Genomic DNA, 16,324 nt, shown 5'->3' on the forward strand with positions numbered 1-16,324 from the left:
GTAGTCCTGGGGGAGGCCATGTTCCCCTGTCCCTGAATATCATGCCCAGCCTCAAAAGGGCTCTGACTCGAGGCAACCTGCCCCCCAAATGCAGCCTCAGCCTGCCCAGCACTGACCGGAATAGGACAATCAATGCCAGGCACAATGCCGGAAAAACCAGGCCAACGCCCAGCCCCAGCATCGGCAGGCTCCCTGCGGTGCCCGGCGCCATCGGCAAGGAGGACAGGCGTCGCACAGTCCGCAGGCGGCAACTTGCCCACCCATCCATCCGGGATCGCGGGGAGCAAGGGGTGGGCAACCGCGTCACCCGATCCCATGCGCCCACCCCCCAAACATCATGCAACCACTACCCCAGGCACAGGGCACCGCTCGTCCAACCTCCCTGCCGATGAATCCCCCTCCAGTGGCGCCGCCTACGTCCCAACCGAATCCGCAAGCAAGGCAACCGATCCAGGCGCCACGCCCTTGTCCCCACGATCCCAGGCCCCTCCAGCCCCCCAATCCCTTAAATCGGCGCCGTATCCTGCCGGATTTAACCCATCGGACCCTTGCCAAGCCCCCCGACCCCGCTTCTGGGAGCGGTCCCTCACCCGCTCGCCATGCCCCTTCTTCTCTCTTGCATCCCCTGCCGAAGCCAGAACGCCGCCAGCCGACACTCCATCCTGCACCAGATCCGACGCCCGCCCTACCCCAGCCGCCCGATCCGCCTCACCAAGATCGGAATTGCCACCATCACCGCCCCCCTCCAAGGTCCGCCTAACCCTAGGTCTCTCTCTCTGTCTTTCGCCATCAGATCTGCGAGAGAGAAGACAGATCTGAGAGAGATAAGATAGATCTGAGAAAGAGAAAACAGATATGAGATCGAATGAAGACAGATCTGAGAGAGAGAAGACGAATCTGAGAGAGAGAGAAGACAGATCTCAGAGAGAGAAGACAGATCTGAGAGAGAGAAAATAGATCTAAGATCGAATAAAGACAGATCTGAGAGAGAGAAGACAGATCTGAGAGAGAGAAGATCGATCTGAGAGAGAGAATAGATCCGATATAGAATGAAGACAGATCTGAGAGAGAGAAGACAAATTGTCCCTTCTTTCTAAATATAATTCAAACTTTAGGATAAAGTCTATGTCGGCCTAACCATACTAATCCCCAAAAGTTGTACATTTTTGTCACTTTGTTCCCAGAATATAACGACAACCTATTAGCCACCCCAACTTACTGAAAATGCATCTCTTATTTTTTTTCCAATCAGAGAAAATGTTGATCCGTGAAAACAATTCGCCTTTCAGTTAACTTCTCACATACAATGCGCCTTTTCTTTTTATAAAAATTTGCAACGTGGTATTTCAGGATTATATTTCAAAATGTTTACGAGTTTAGAGAGGTTGCTTTAAGGGGTAAATTTTTTGAAGTTAAAAATCAAATTGCATATGAGAAATCAACCAAAAGGCGATTGATCAAAATTTTCTCCGATAAAAAAAAGGACGCATTATGTCATTTTTAGGGAGTTGGGGTGACTAATAAATTGTCACTTAAGTTCCGGAGGGGCAAAGTGACCAAAATGGACAACTTTAGGGGCTTTGTATGGTTTAGGCCTAAAGTGTCAACTACAACTTTAAACTATCAAAATAATCAATCAAATCTCTAGGCTAAGTAAAAATCTTCAATTGAACCCATATTTTAAGCAAAACCATCAATTAAGTCCTCATTGAAAATCATTCGGTTGAAGTTTCAGACCTGTTCTCCAAACTCATTATGAGCAAACACATATATCATCACAGTCCATGTAAAATAGTCATAGTTTCTGATTGGGTTAATGTGCAAAAATACCCCTAACGTTTTGGGTCAGGAGCAATTTTACCCCTATCGTCTAAAATTGTGCAATTTTATCCCTAATGTTGGAAGCCATGAGTAATTTTACCCCTAACGTTGATAAATTGGGTCAATTTGATAAATAATTCATCAAACTATCTTCTCGGTCATGAATCTTGTCATCTACAACACATGCGTTATTTTATCAGTAACAAATCACAAACATATGTTGGGATCTGAAAAAAATAAGAAAAAATATTAAAAATTACTGTCTTTTGTACGAATTAGACAAAAAAAAAATTCAAAAATTCACCGAATTTATAAATATTAATCTCCAATTTTATTATTAAATTACAAAAAACATTATATCATTTTTTTAGAACAAATTGATATGCAATTGGTGCAAAATAAAGAAAACAAATGTCTGAATTTTATAATAGTGTCTGAAATTGATCCAATTTATCAACGTTAGGAGTAAAATTGCACTTGGCTACAAACATTAGGGGTAAAATTGCACCATTTTATAATAGTGTTTGATTATATGTATATCTATATATATAAAACTCAAAATATAGTTGATAGTTACTTATCTTGGCTACTAATTGAAGAAAACACACTCGTTCAATTATCCTCTAAATTCTGTCTAAGACGTTTCCCTCCAAACACTGTCGAAACTCAAAAACTTTTCGGTTAGGACTTAGATCTATGCATAAGGATGCTATGTTTCAAATTTCGAATGGTTCGGACAGTCGAATCTCCGTAAATCAAAGAAACGATAAAAAACGGTTCAGAGAAAACTGATGAGAAATATAAAAAGAAAAGAAAAAGAAAAAGGAAAGAAGGTGATGATCCTAATTCCCACCTCTTCGCAGATGTAGATCCAAAACTGGTAAATATCCATTTTGGTCCTCCATTGTTATATAATTTTTTAAAAATTATTCTAAACTTTTAATTTACACCTAAAATCATCAAAATTAACTCCAAACTTTTCCCATTGCACCAAATTAACTTCACACACCTAATAATTATAATATATACTAATATCAAAATATAAATTTTAGACATTTAGATACGGACGTGACAATTTTTGCACCTTAACCCTTTCTGATTTTAAAATAAGACTTAATTGATGATTTTTTCTTAATCTAGAGACCCACATGATTTGATAATTTAAGGTCTTACTTAGACTTTGAAGTGTTAGTTTAGGGTCAAATGAGTGTTATGTCCTTCTAATTTATAAGGCATAACACTTGTTTGATTCCTAAACTAAAACTTCAAAATCAATTAAATCCTTAAACTTCAAAAAACATCAATTGAAAACTCATTAATTGATTTTTTGATGAGGATTTAATTGATAACTTTTTAATCAGGTATGCGAACACAGTGATCCTGGTCTTCGGTGATGTCGTCTGGCTTGCCGATGGCTCGTCCCTGCGGATACTCCGACGAGCAAGACAGTTAGTGGCTCGAGAAAATCTATTAACTGAATGTGCAAGTGATAGAAAGATTTACCCGCCCCTAGCTTCCAATGTGAGTTGTGTATTTATAGAGGGTGTTTGGGCCCTGGGCCCTTCTGCCTTTTGGGCCTTCCTGGGCCTTTGGGCCCATGATTCATATCCCGAATCAAGTAGTCCCCCCCGAAGAGCTAAGTCGAGTATTTAATGCGAGAAGATAGGGTTGTGCATCCGTTTCCCGTAGGGATAAATGGTGCACAGCCGTAAAGAGGGCTCCTCGGATTAATGTGGGAAAAACTTTTGGGATTACTGCATGCGTGTCTTGTTTATAGCGCCGCATTGATTGCGCCTATACTTTAATCACTCGTACGCCGTAAGAATTTATTGCAAAATTAGAGTTGTGTCGGCGCCTTTTTTCCTCCCCCAACTATTAATACTAGGAGGGATGAGACGAAATCTCTTTACTTCAATTTTCAAATTTGTTTGAGAGGAAAAAACTCTGCTTACTTTCGTTTTTTGCGGTCTCTTCCTCCTGCGGTCGTGTCAGCCTGTCCTTACTTGTTCGCGCGGTAAGCATCCGGCGGTTATCCGATACCTGTTGCTCGTCGGGAGTTTTCTTGCGTCAGAGTTTGTCGTATCTTTTGCTGAGGTTAGTCATATAATCCCTTAGCCTTGGTTTTTGCGTTTTTCTTTGCTTTATTTGGACTTCTGGGGAGGGGTATTATGTCAGAGGGTTCTTCACGGGGAGCCCTAAGCAGACTGCCGCCGGTTGCCCCTGGTGACTTCACGCTTCGAGATTCTTCACGGACGCGAATGGTATCGCAAAAAAGGCGAGCTGAAAAGGATAGTGGAGATAGCGCAGCGGCCGTTGCGGCGAAGAAAAGGAAGAAATCCGTTGTTCGCCCGCTGCCTACCGTCGATCGTCCAGCCGGAGGCGTTCTAGAGGTGGTGGTGGTTGTGCCGGAGGGTTTGATTACTGCAGAGCGGCCCCTTGCCGCGATTTACGAGGAAATGCGTGAGAGAGTGTGGACGCGATCTCCAGGTACTTTCGGTAGCGAGGGTAAATGTTTTGAGAGAGCCGAGCGTCCTAAGAGGCCGGAGTCCCTTTCGGTCGAAGATGCCTATAGTATAATCGTCGCAGCAGACCTACCGGCGATATCTGCGGTGTACCGACTCGGAGAGCCCTATGAATTAGTAGCTTTGGGTGAAGAGAATAGAGCCCATTATACGGGTAGCGCGAATGAGCTCATCGTTTACGAAGAGCAATTAGAATCGGGGATGCGGCTGCCGCTCCTTCCCTTTTTTGTGGAGGTATTGAAGGAATATGATTTGTGTCCTGGGCAAATACATTCGAATGGCTGGAGAATGATGGTCGCCTTCTATTCGCTGTGTCGATCTGCTGGGTATCGGGCAACAGGTCTAGTCTTTCGAGAGTTTTTTAAACCGAGCAAAGGGCAGAGATCTCAACATGTCACGTTCTCCCACCAGAAATTCAAAGTGATGGGTGGGTTGAAGGATAAACTGTCCGAATACCGTCACCGCTTCTTTTTGGTGAGGAAGCTCGATGGGGATTTTCCCTTTCGGATTGTGTGGAACGACGACCCCAAGGATTCCAGTCGGTGGCTGAAAACCCGACCGAAGCTCCCATTCGAGGAGAATTTGGTGACGCATTTGAAAGGTCTTCCGACGGACAAAGATCATAAGCAGGACGTAGATGAGTTAGTTCGTCATTTTCTGGCCGCTGGTTACTACATTTGGAATAAATGGCGGATGGCCGAACTCAGAGGGTGGTCGGCTGCGGATTTTGAGAAATGGAAACGGGGCTATAACTTCAAAGCTGGGGAGTTGGCGGAATTGGAGGCGATCTCCGTAAATGTTGCCGTCGTAGGTGAGGGGCTGGGATCTTATTCTGCCTTGTGCATTATGTCGTATATAATATGTTGTTTGTTATCCGAAAATCTGATGCTTTCCCCTTTTTGTGCGTGCAGGTCCAGGAGATCCCCGTGTCAGTATGGATTTTGACCCTAACGAATTCAGTGTCGGTCTGGAGACCGCTGATGAGGCATTCGGAGGAGCTTCAGGTTCATTGGTTTCGTATTCCTCGCTCGAGTATGCGAACCAAGTGGTGCAAAGCATGGGAAGGGTTCTTGATGCGCGGGAAGATGCTGACGGGGTAGTTGATGTCCCATGGGGTGATCGCTCTTGAAGAAGAGACAGGTGGTAGTCCGACCCATGGGGTGCTTTCTCGGAAAAGAAAGAGGGATACGGGGAAAGCCGTTGATGAATATGTGGCTGGGGAGAAGTCCGCTGATGAAGATGTTGTCGGGGCCAGCGAGGGTGTCAAGAAACCCTGTTCTGATGGCGGGACCGAGCTATCCGCAGATGTGCCGGATCGAGTAGGGGATCATCCGGAAATGGTCAAGAGGATGGAAATGAAAATTTCCAAGTTCAGGGATTATGTTATGAACTTGTCAGTGCATTCCGATATGATGGCTTCCGATCTGGCTCGCGCGATGGCCCGTGTGGCTAGGGTTCCCGGTGAGCATCAGCGGATTGAGGGGGTTTCAAAATGAACTTGGGCCTGGAGACCTTATCGGCCCTTGGTGTGGTGAGTTCTCCTATTCGCACTTTCAGCCTTGTTTTATTTCTTGCAAGCTTTTTGTCTTCTAATTTTTGTTCCCGTATGCAGTCTATTCAGAACGCAACCCGAGTTTTCGACATGTGCGTTAATGACGAACAAGTTTTTCGTGATATGGAAGAGGGTTTGCGGAGATCTGTCAGTGATCTCGAGGAAGCGAATAAGAACTCGGCGGCTGCGCGGGAGCTTCTGGATTGTCGCGAGGCTAAGATTACCGTTTTGTCTGAGAAGCTGAAAGTAGAGACGGCTGGTCGAGTGGAGCTTTCTCAGAGGTTAAAATAAGATGTCGAGGAGATTTGCGCATACCGGGTGTTGCTCAGAATGGCGGTTGGGTGGACTCGTCGAGTAGCGGAGATTTTGAAGGAGAAAACGGGACGGGCGGCAGTGCTGGCCGAGGAGAACGACTCTCTTAAGCGACAACTGGAAGCTGTGTGCAAAGAAGCTGCTGATCTTCGCGCTCTCGCTGGTCAGCTCGAGGAGAAACTCATAAAACTGGACCGCATGATGCTGATCACCGCAGCTCATTCCGCGGGTTACAATGTTCCTCCGGAGGTGATTTTTGCTCCGAATGTCTATGATAAGGCTGCTCAGGTGAAGGCTGTTGAGTTTTGTGGTCGTTTCAAGAAGCAGTAGGCAGTCTGTACTTTGTTGATTTTGCTTTTCCAAGATGTAATGATGATTCGTACAATCTGAATCTTTTTTGTGATATTGTATTGCTCCTAATTATGTTCTGCCTGTTGATGTGATTGTAGTTCATTGTGATGTCTTTCATGTCTTTTCTTCGTTGTTCTATAAATAGGAGCTGGATTTTTCGGTATGGACTTGCAACTCGTCTTTCACCCCTTCGCTTCCTTCTTTAGATAATTGCTTCGGGAGAATGTCGCTTCGAGATGTCGTCGATTCAGCCCGAGTGTTGGAGGTGCAGAAGGCAATATCGGCGATGCCGCATCCCTATGTTTATTGCCCCCCGTCTGAGGAGAATGATGCGGAGAGGAAGGTGAGGTACTCATCCCCTGTCTGGATGAACCGGGACTGGGCCTCGCAAAGGAGAAAAGTGGAGAGTGAGAATTTCGTTCCTTATACCGGATCTATCACCGATTCCTGTGAGGTTGTTGTCAGCGCACTTTCTACAACAGAAAAGAAAATATGGTCTCATGAGGGCATCGAGTATCTCCTCCCCGATGAGACCGTCGCTCCGGTGCTCAATCTGCATCCTTCCTGGATCAAGAGGCTTCTAGCCGATGAGATGGAAAGGGTGATGAACTTGCCTCATGAGGTGGAGTACCGTCGGGTAGGGCGTCATGCTTCACCAACGCATCCATATGGACCGACGTTCGTCGATCCCATCAAACCGCGATGCGTGGTTTTCCTGGAGTTTGCGAGGCAGGGTAGCCTGGGTCCCGTTCCTGCTAACCCTAACCATCGCGTGACCCATGTGGGCAAAGCCTGTTTGTATCATAGGCAAAACGGCCATAATACCGATGAGTGCATGGACTGGAGAGCGATGCATCAAGATTTGATAGACGAGGAGGCAATCCCGGAACGTGATCATCTTAAACCCATCTGAATATTTGTGTTGTTTATCCGGTTTGGTGTAGTCTTAGTAGTTTCTGTAATGGCTCTATGTAGTAGTGCCTTTGTTTGTGGTGTAAGATCGTCGTTGTCTTTGTAATTTGCCATTTTATTTCAATCTATGCGTCATGTGAGATGATCTGAACGTTGAGAGTTTTTGTATGTTTATGCTTGGATTAGGCATATTCCAACTCGTTTGTATTAGGTGTTCGATATGATCAAAAAGCCGTAAAGGTCAGCACTTAAATGCTTGATTGGCGGAGAACCCGATAAGGTTCTGCTCGCCCAAAATCGTTAACCAAACGATAGTTAGATGATATAGGAGGCGTTCGATATGATCGAAGAGCCTCAATGTTTAGCATTTGAATGCTTAGTTGGCGGAGAATGCGATAGGGTTCTGCTCGCCCAAAATCGTTAACCAAACGATAGTTAGACGATGTAGGAGGCGTTCGATATGATCGAAGAGCCTTAATGTTTAGCATTCGAATGCTTGATTGGCGGAGAACGCGATAGGGTTCTGTTCGCCCAAAATCGTTAACCAAATGATAGTTAGACGATGTAGGAGGCGTTCGATATGATCGAAGAGCCTTAATATTTAGCATTCGAATGCTTGATTGGCGGAGAACGCGATAGGGTTCTCTTCGCCCGAAATCGTTAACCAAATGATAGTTAGACGATGTAGGAGGCGTTCGATATGATCGAAGAGCCTTAATGTTTAGCATTTGAATGCTTAGTTGGCGGAGAACGCGATAGGGTTCTGCTCGCCCAAAATCGTTAACCAAACGATAGTTAGACGATGTAGGAGGCGTTCGATATGATCGAAGAGCCTTAATGTTTAGCATTCGAATGCTTGATTGGCGGAGAACGCGATAGGGTTCTGTTCGCCCAAAATCGTTAACCAAATGATAGTTAGACGATGTAACCAAAATATTGTGAAACATGATTTGCGTATATTATTGATAATATCTTTTTAACGTTTGGACATTCCAGCTATTGTCGTAAACCAACCCGTCCAGAGAGGAAATTTTGTAAGCTCCGTTGTGGAGAAAAGTGTCGATTTTGTACGGACCCTCCCATGATTGGCCGAGCTTTCCTTGAGCTAAAGGGGACTGCGCAGCTGCGGCGTCTCTGAGCATAAGGTCCCTGACCTGAAAAGTGCGAACTCTTCTATCGTGATAGCGCGCGATATTCTGCTTATGGGCCGTGATGTGTAACAGAGCATCAAGGCGCTCTTCTTCGAGTCGGTTGCCAGCTTCCTTGAGCTCTGCACTGTTGTCGATCTCTTCAAAATTGGTCTGTCGGGGGGAGCGAAGAATGACTTCAGCTGGTGCCATTGCTTCTGACCCATAGGTGAGGAAAAAGGGGGTACGGCCTGTTCCCGTATGCGGGGTGGTGCGGTATGACCATAAGATTGCCGCAATATGATCGGGCCATGCCCTGCCTTGGTCGGTTAACCCTGCTTTGATCCCTCGAAGGAGCGTTCGGTTACTTACTTCCGTGAGGCCGTTGCTCTGAGGGTGAGCTACCGATGTGTATCGGCCTTTGATACCCCAGTCCGTGCAGAAATCGCGAAACTGATTACAGTCGAACTGCTTCCCATTGTCAGTGATGAAGGAATGGGGGACCCCGAAACGGTAAATAATAGCTCGCTTGAGAAAACTGATGACGTTGTCAGCGGTTATCTTGGCAAGGGCTTCAGCTTCGATCCATTTGGTAAAATGATCGACTGCCACAACCACGAAACGCTTTTGTGCTAAAGCCATTGGAAAAGGGCCGAGCAGGTCAATACCCCATACTGCGAATGGCCATGGTGTGATAATACCTTTGAATGGGGCCGCCGGGGCGTGATGGATATTGGCGTGTAGTTGACATGCCTGACAACTGCGGACCAGGCGTGTTGCGTCGGAATCCATGGTCTGCCAGTAGAACCCCTGGAGCCGGGCCTTCTTCGCAATTGTTCGGGCTCCCTGATGCGAGCTACATACACCCTGGTGAATTTCCTTAAGACAGTGATCTCCCTCTTCCTCAGATATACAACGCAACCAGGGATGCGTGGCCGATTTATGGTAAAGTAAGCCATCCTGTAATGTATAACGCCAAGAACGCCGGACCACTAAGGATGCCGCTGTCCGATCTGCTAGAAGTGTCCCATCCCGAAGGTACCCGATAATTGGATTTCTCCATCCTCCTGCCGCGGCGTCTGTCGAGTCGATCTGTAGTGAATTCTCAGTGCGAAAAGCTGGGGCGCTCGTAACCTCGATCAAAGTGAGCGGGTCACTAGACTGTTTGCCTGCTTCAAGGGCAGCGATAGTGTCTGCCTCCTCGTTTTCTTCTCGCGGGACTAACACCAGATCAAGGGTTATTCCTTTGTTTTTGAGATCATTGAGTAGGGACGTGGCGAGGGTCAGGTATTGACACATCGTCGGGTCCTTTGCTTGATAAGCTCCGCTGACATGGTTAACAACCAGCTTTGAGTCCGAGCATATTGTCAACCGGCCAGTGACTATTGTTTTTTTATAGCCAAAGGGCGGCGATCAAGGCCTCATATTCGGCCTGATTATTGGTGGTCGGGAAATTCAATCGGACGGCGTACCGTAAGCGGAGATTGTTGGGTCCTTGAATAGCTATACCGGCGCCTGCCCGTCCGGGAGCGTAAGACCCGTCGATGCTCATCGTCCAGACATCGTCCAGACATCGTCCGTGCGTGCTGGCGTTGCCGTAAGTTTGGTGTTAGCATGGCCGGTAAACTCGACAATGAAATCGGATAAAGCTTGAGCCTTGATTGTCGTGCGGGGCTCAAAACGGACGTCAAAATGGGAGAGACGAACAGACCAGTTGGTGATACGCCCAGAAACCTCTAGCCTTTGGATGGCCTTTTTTAGCGGATAGTTGGTCCTGACGACGATCGTGTGCGCTTGGAAATATGGTCTCAGACGTTCTGAAGCTTGTGTGATGGCGAAAAGGGCTTTTTCCACCTCGGAGTATCGGATTTCGGCTCCCTTCAGCACTCTGCTCAGGAAATAAATCGGAAAAAGCTCTGTCCCCTCCTCCTGAGTTAAAACGACCCCTATTGTTTCATCCGTGATGGTGAAATATAAGTGAATGTCCCGTTCTGGCTTCGGCACCGAGAGCAGAGGGGGGGGTTGCGAGGAAAGTTTTTATGGCGTTGAACGCGGCCTGGCAATCAGTCGACCACCTAAAGGGGTGCTCTTTCTTGATTGCTTTATAGAACGGGAGACATCGCTGAGCCAAGCAGGAGATGAAACGTCCCAGAGCGATGATTCTTACATTGAGCCTTTGCACCCCTTGCAGGTCGCGTGGTGGCTCCATTGCTAAAATGGCTTCGACTTTCGCGGGGTTAGGCTCGATGCCTTTTTCCGACACTACGCAACCCAGAAATTTCCCACTGCGAATTCCGAAGAAACATTTTTCCGGGTTCAGCTTGAGGTTATAGGCTCTGAAGATTTTAAATACTTCTGCTAAATCTCGCGAATGGTCGCTCTCTTCGGTGCTCAGGACCACCATGTCGTCGATGTACACCTGTACCATCTTACCGATGAGATGGGCGAACATCCTATCTACCAAATGCTGGTACGTGGCCCCTGCATTCTTTAACCCGAAAGGCATGACGTTATAGCAATATGTCCCTTCATGCGTAATGAAAGAGGTCTTTTCGGCGTCAGCAGGGTCCAAAGGGATCTGCTGGAAACCGGCGATGGCGTCAAACTGAGATAAGATCTTTCGACCAGCCGTTTGGTCGAGGAGTTGATCTATGTTAGGCAGCGGATAAGAATCCTTGGGGCAAGCTTTATTGACATTCGTGAAATCTACACACATACGGTACTTTTCGCTGGCTTTCTTTACAAGTACAACGTTAGAAAGCCAGTCCGGATAGTTGACCTCGCGGATAAATTTTACAGCTAGGAGTTTGTCAATTTCTGCTTTTACTACCGCCTGCTTGTCTTTCGCCTGCACTCTCATCTTTTGCTTCATTGGTTCGACAGAGGGGTCGATATTCAGCTTGTGCATTGCTCTCTCAGGTGCGACCCCCGTGATGTCTTCGGTGCACCAGGCGAAAACATCCGAATGCTCCGTTAGGACAGCCTTGATTTCCTCGGCCAGCGGGGAAGCGAGTTTCGTTCCCATTTTCACTGTCTTGCTATCCCCAAGGATACAGTCGTCGACTGGCTCAATGGGCACGGGATTGTAACCCCTCATGTCTATCAGACCGTCCTCTAAGTAGAGCACTGTTCGAGGTTGAGTTGCCTCCCACTGCAACTTTTTGGCCAGCATACGGTCACCCTGGACGGTGATCTTCCCCCGCGGAGAGGGCAACGTCAAGCACAATTCGGAGATATCCACCGTGGCCCTCAGGGCGGCCAGGAGAGGCCTTCCGATAATGGCATTGTAAGCCAGGGGGATATCGACCACCACCCATTCCGCGGTATCCTCGACCTCTTCTACCCCTTCGGCCAAGATAGTCGGTAGTGTAATAACTCCCTTTACCGGCACTTCGATTTCAGAGAGGCCGATCAGGGGGAAAGTCCCAGCCCGGAGGGCGGTGCGAGTATTCTTCATTGCGCGGAGAGCCGCCCAGGTGAGCAGGTTCACCGAACTTCTGGTGTCCACAAGCACTCGGTGAGTTTTAAAACCTACGATGCTAATGGTGACAACAAGGGCCTCCGAGTGGCTAGTTCGGAATGGAGGCTGCACTGTTAACGTCTGTCCGATCGCCTTTCTCTTTCGGGAGCAGTCGGGCGGTGCGGAAAGTGCCGGTGCTCCTTCCCTTATGACGTGTATTTCCCCATGGTACCTTGGCCTCTTTGGCTCCTCTGCTCACCCCGCCTCCCTCTGCTTCGGGCTCTGCTCTCTTTGCCTGCTCTCCTTTGGTGGCGCCCCCTGCTCCGTGATTCGCTCGACCTCTTTCTGTAGTTGATAGCAGTTATCCGTGGAGTGTCCAGAGGATCTGTGATACTTGCAGTATTCCTTTTCTGCCCGGGTTTTGCCCTTGTCTCCGACCGGAACCTGCCGCGTGAACCGATGAGGCTGATGCTGAGTGGCGTAATGCACCTCCTTGCCTCGGGATCGATCCCCCCTTCGCTCCGGGTTTGCGCGCTCAGCCCAGGCTGGAAAGGGCATCGGAGCCTCCTTGCGGACTCGGACCTCCTCTCGCGATTCCGGGGCCGCTCTGCTTCTATTTTGTTTGTGCGTGTGACCTTTGGCCTTGTCCCTCTCTGTCTCCTCGTATCCGGCAGGTCGGTCACAGTCATCGTATCGGACAAACGTTTGTGCCATGGTCATCAGTTTTTCGAAAGATCTAGGCATCTTTCGGAAACACTTCTGCTTTAGAGGCTCGCAAGTGGTCCCCTTTGCTAAGGCGTCGTGGGCCACCTCCAGGTTGAGGCCTTTGACTTGCGAGGCCATATGATGGAACCTTGATAGGAAATTGCGCAGAGGCTCGGTTGTTCGCTGCTTAAGACTGTTGAGGTCCGAACTAATTTTCCTGACCTTTGCCGCTGCGGCAAAGCGGGAGAGAAAAAGGTCCTTCAGGAGATCAAAAGAATCGATGGACTCCGGGGCAAGTCCCCGGTACCATTCCTGTGCGCTGGACGAGAGAGTGGTGGGGAAGACCTTGCACATGATGTCTTCGTCCTTTGAGTATAAATTTATGGTGCTCATGAATGACGCCACATGATCGTTAGGATCCTCGGTCCCTGAGTATTGGGCCAGTCGAGGAGCTTTCCAGTCACGCGGGAACCTTTTCTCGATAATCCTTTGCACCAGTGGCGTTTTGCTGGAGGTGATGCTCCCTCCCATTACACCCCCGAGTGCCCTTTTGTCGAGAAAACGTTGAATTTTCAGTTCCAGCAATTCCTCGCTATCCGCGGCTGTAGTTCCCGTTCGCCGCTCCTCGCCTTCTCTGGTGACTCCGGCTCCGGCTCCTCTTCCCGCAATGATCGCTGCTTCCGGGGCCTGCTCTGGGAAGGCTCCCTCCCTTTGTAACTCTGCCGCCTCCTTGAGGTATTGCCAAATTTTGGCATTCTCCTCCTGCAGGCTTCTCTGCTGGTCAATGATCTTCATCTGAGCCGCCGTGTGTACGGCCTGCGTAGTTTGAAAACCTTGGATTGCGCTGAGGAGTTGAGTGGTGTTAAAGGCTTCTTCCTCTTCTGGGCCTACCTCCTCCATCAAAGGCCCAAGGTTTCTAGGGGAGATCGGAAGGTTCTGGATCACGCCTCCGGCGTGTGTCATGGAGCTGGTCGCTCCAGCTTCGGGTACTACAGTTGGAGCCGAGTCATTAGGGGTTTGCATCTCGTTTGAAGATCTGGAGTCACTTGTAGTCCACGATCACCGCACCAAATAATCATGTATGCGAACACAGTGATCCTGGTCTTCGGTGATGTCGTCTGGCTTGCCGATGGCTCGTCCCTGCGCCGGGAAGGGTCCCTATGGATACTCCGACGAGCAAGACAGTTAGTAGCTCGAGAAAATCTATTAACTGAATGTGCAAGTGATAGAAAGATTTACCCGCCCCTAGCTTCCAATGTGAGCTGTGTATTTATAGAGGGTGCTTGGGCCCCGGGCCCTTCTACCTTTTGGGCCTTCCTGGGCCTTTGGGTCCATGATTCATATCCCGAATCACTTTTTATGTAATTAAAAAATCTAATTAATAATTTCTAATAGTTTATGGTGCTAATTAATTTTGAAGATTTAATTTGTGGAGTCAAATGATATATGAGTTATGCCAATTTATAAATAACATATGAAAGAGAAATAGTATTAAGTTTATTTTGTTTCTTTCATATCAAAATCTATTATTATTATTATTATTCCTCCAATCCACCTTTCTACTTTCTAGTTTCTATTCTACTCTAATATTCTCTATGCTTTATTCTTTTTCAATAACTTGTTTATTACTTATTAAATCATTGATATAAAATTTTTTATAAAAAAAGATCATTGATATACAAATTTAAGTTTGTAAATTTTTATTGTTGTTATTGGTTAAATTTGGCAAATAAAAAAATACAAAAATTTGCAATCACAAAGTTGCGTTTGTAAAGAAAAATATCACAGATACTATCTGCAAATCCGCGTAACCACATGACATCTATGTGTAATTAATCCAACTATAAATACAGGAATTTTTTGTTGTTAAATGTTGGAAATATTAACTTGGTCAAATATTTTCCTGTGACGGATACGAGCTGAATTAGAATTATGTGGATAATTAATGTTAAAGTTCAATTACCGGCTACCAGGTAGATATTTATAACCCTAATACTTTAAACTAATTTCGTCATGTAACGTTAGATTTTTTTTTTGATAAAATTGCCGTATATCATTCCATTAAATTAAAGAGTAAGGATACAACATGAAAATTAAGAAGAATAAGATCTCCCGCCCATACAGACTATAACCAGTACAAGTTTCACAAAGAGGAGAAATTAGACTACAAAGAGGAATAAAAGGACTAGAAAGAGAAATAGAAATAGATAAAGGTACAAATACAACAAAAATAGAAATCATATCCTTCTCGTAAGTTGAATCCCGTTGGAAAAACGTTGTAGTCCATTCTTCTTCATTTAGGCTCTTCCGGACGTTCGGATTTGAGTCCTTTTTTTTTGTAACCACACAGATCTCTGGATCTACGTATAAGATGAACCTTTTCTGCTCTTGCTAAGATCGAAAAAAGAATAAATGAAAGAATTATAGTTAACAAGTGTAGATCTGATAAAAAATAAGTTCGATAAGGAATATAAACTTCAAACTAACAAGAAAAGAGAGATCTGAAACTAAAAACATAAATCTAAACATAAATGGAAGGAGGAAGAAGGAACAAACTTCATTCTTCCTCCTCTAAGTAAACCTGATCAGAAAGTTAGATCGGAAGTTGAGCGGCAACAATGATGACAGCGGGAACTAAAGAACTAGATACTTGAAAAGAAAAGGAGGTAGAAACTTTGTAAAAGCTAGAGATAAGTCATAGCCTCTCTCACTAACCTTTTTTGGTTTTTTTATAATAAGTTGTAATGTTAGAAAAGTTAAAAGAGAGAAAAGAGGCTTTCTTTCTTCCTAAGTGTGGCCACATATGTCTCCTCTATCTACTTACGGGGTGTTTGTTAGAAGAGATATAAGAAGTGGGATAGGGATAAAAAACACGAGATAAATTATCCCATGTTTGTTTGGGAGATAGAAAAGTGAAACGGATGAATGATACACTTCTTATCCCTCAAATCCTATACCCAGGAGGGGGGTGGTATAAGGAGGTGAGATAAGCTCCTGCGATTTTAATAGGATGGAAAAGTCCATCTTATCCCTCAAATTAATGTTATATAGTTTAAATAAGGTTAAAAGAGTAAAATAGATTATTTTATCCTCATCCCTATCCCACATACCAAACATTGAATAATAATTCTCGACTATCATATTTTTATCCTTATCCCAACCATTTATCTTTATCCATATCACAACCTTTATCCCTATCCCTATCCCAATAGAATATCAAACGCCCCGTTAGAGTCTATTACTCTTAGTCCGTGGATCATCAAATTTCCTTTTAGTGTATCTATTATTTTTAGTTTTATGAATTTATTTATTTTATATACGAATTATTCAGTAATTATGAAAAATATAAAGAGTAAATTACACCAATGGTAACTGAACTTTACCCTAATTCACACTTTGGTACCTAGATTACATTTTGTCTCAAAATTATATCCGAAGTAACGATGACCGGACAATTAAGTATATTTTACCGGTTAATGGCCGGTCAATGCGATTTTGACGAGTAAATTACACTGATGGTACCTGAACTTTATCCGAATTCACATTTTGGTACCTAGATTTC

This window comes from Euphorbia lathyris, chromosome 2 (assembly GCF_963576675.1).
Source record: "Euphorbia lathyris chromosome 2, ddEupLath1.1, whole genome shotgun sequence".
NCBI classification, from domain to species: domain Eukaryota; kingdom Viridiplantae; phylum Streptophyta; class Magnoliopsida; order Malpighiales; family Euphorbiaceae; genus Euphorbia; species Euphorbia lathyris.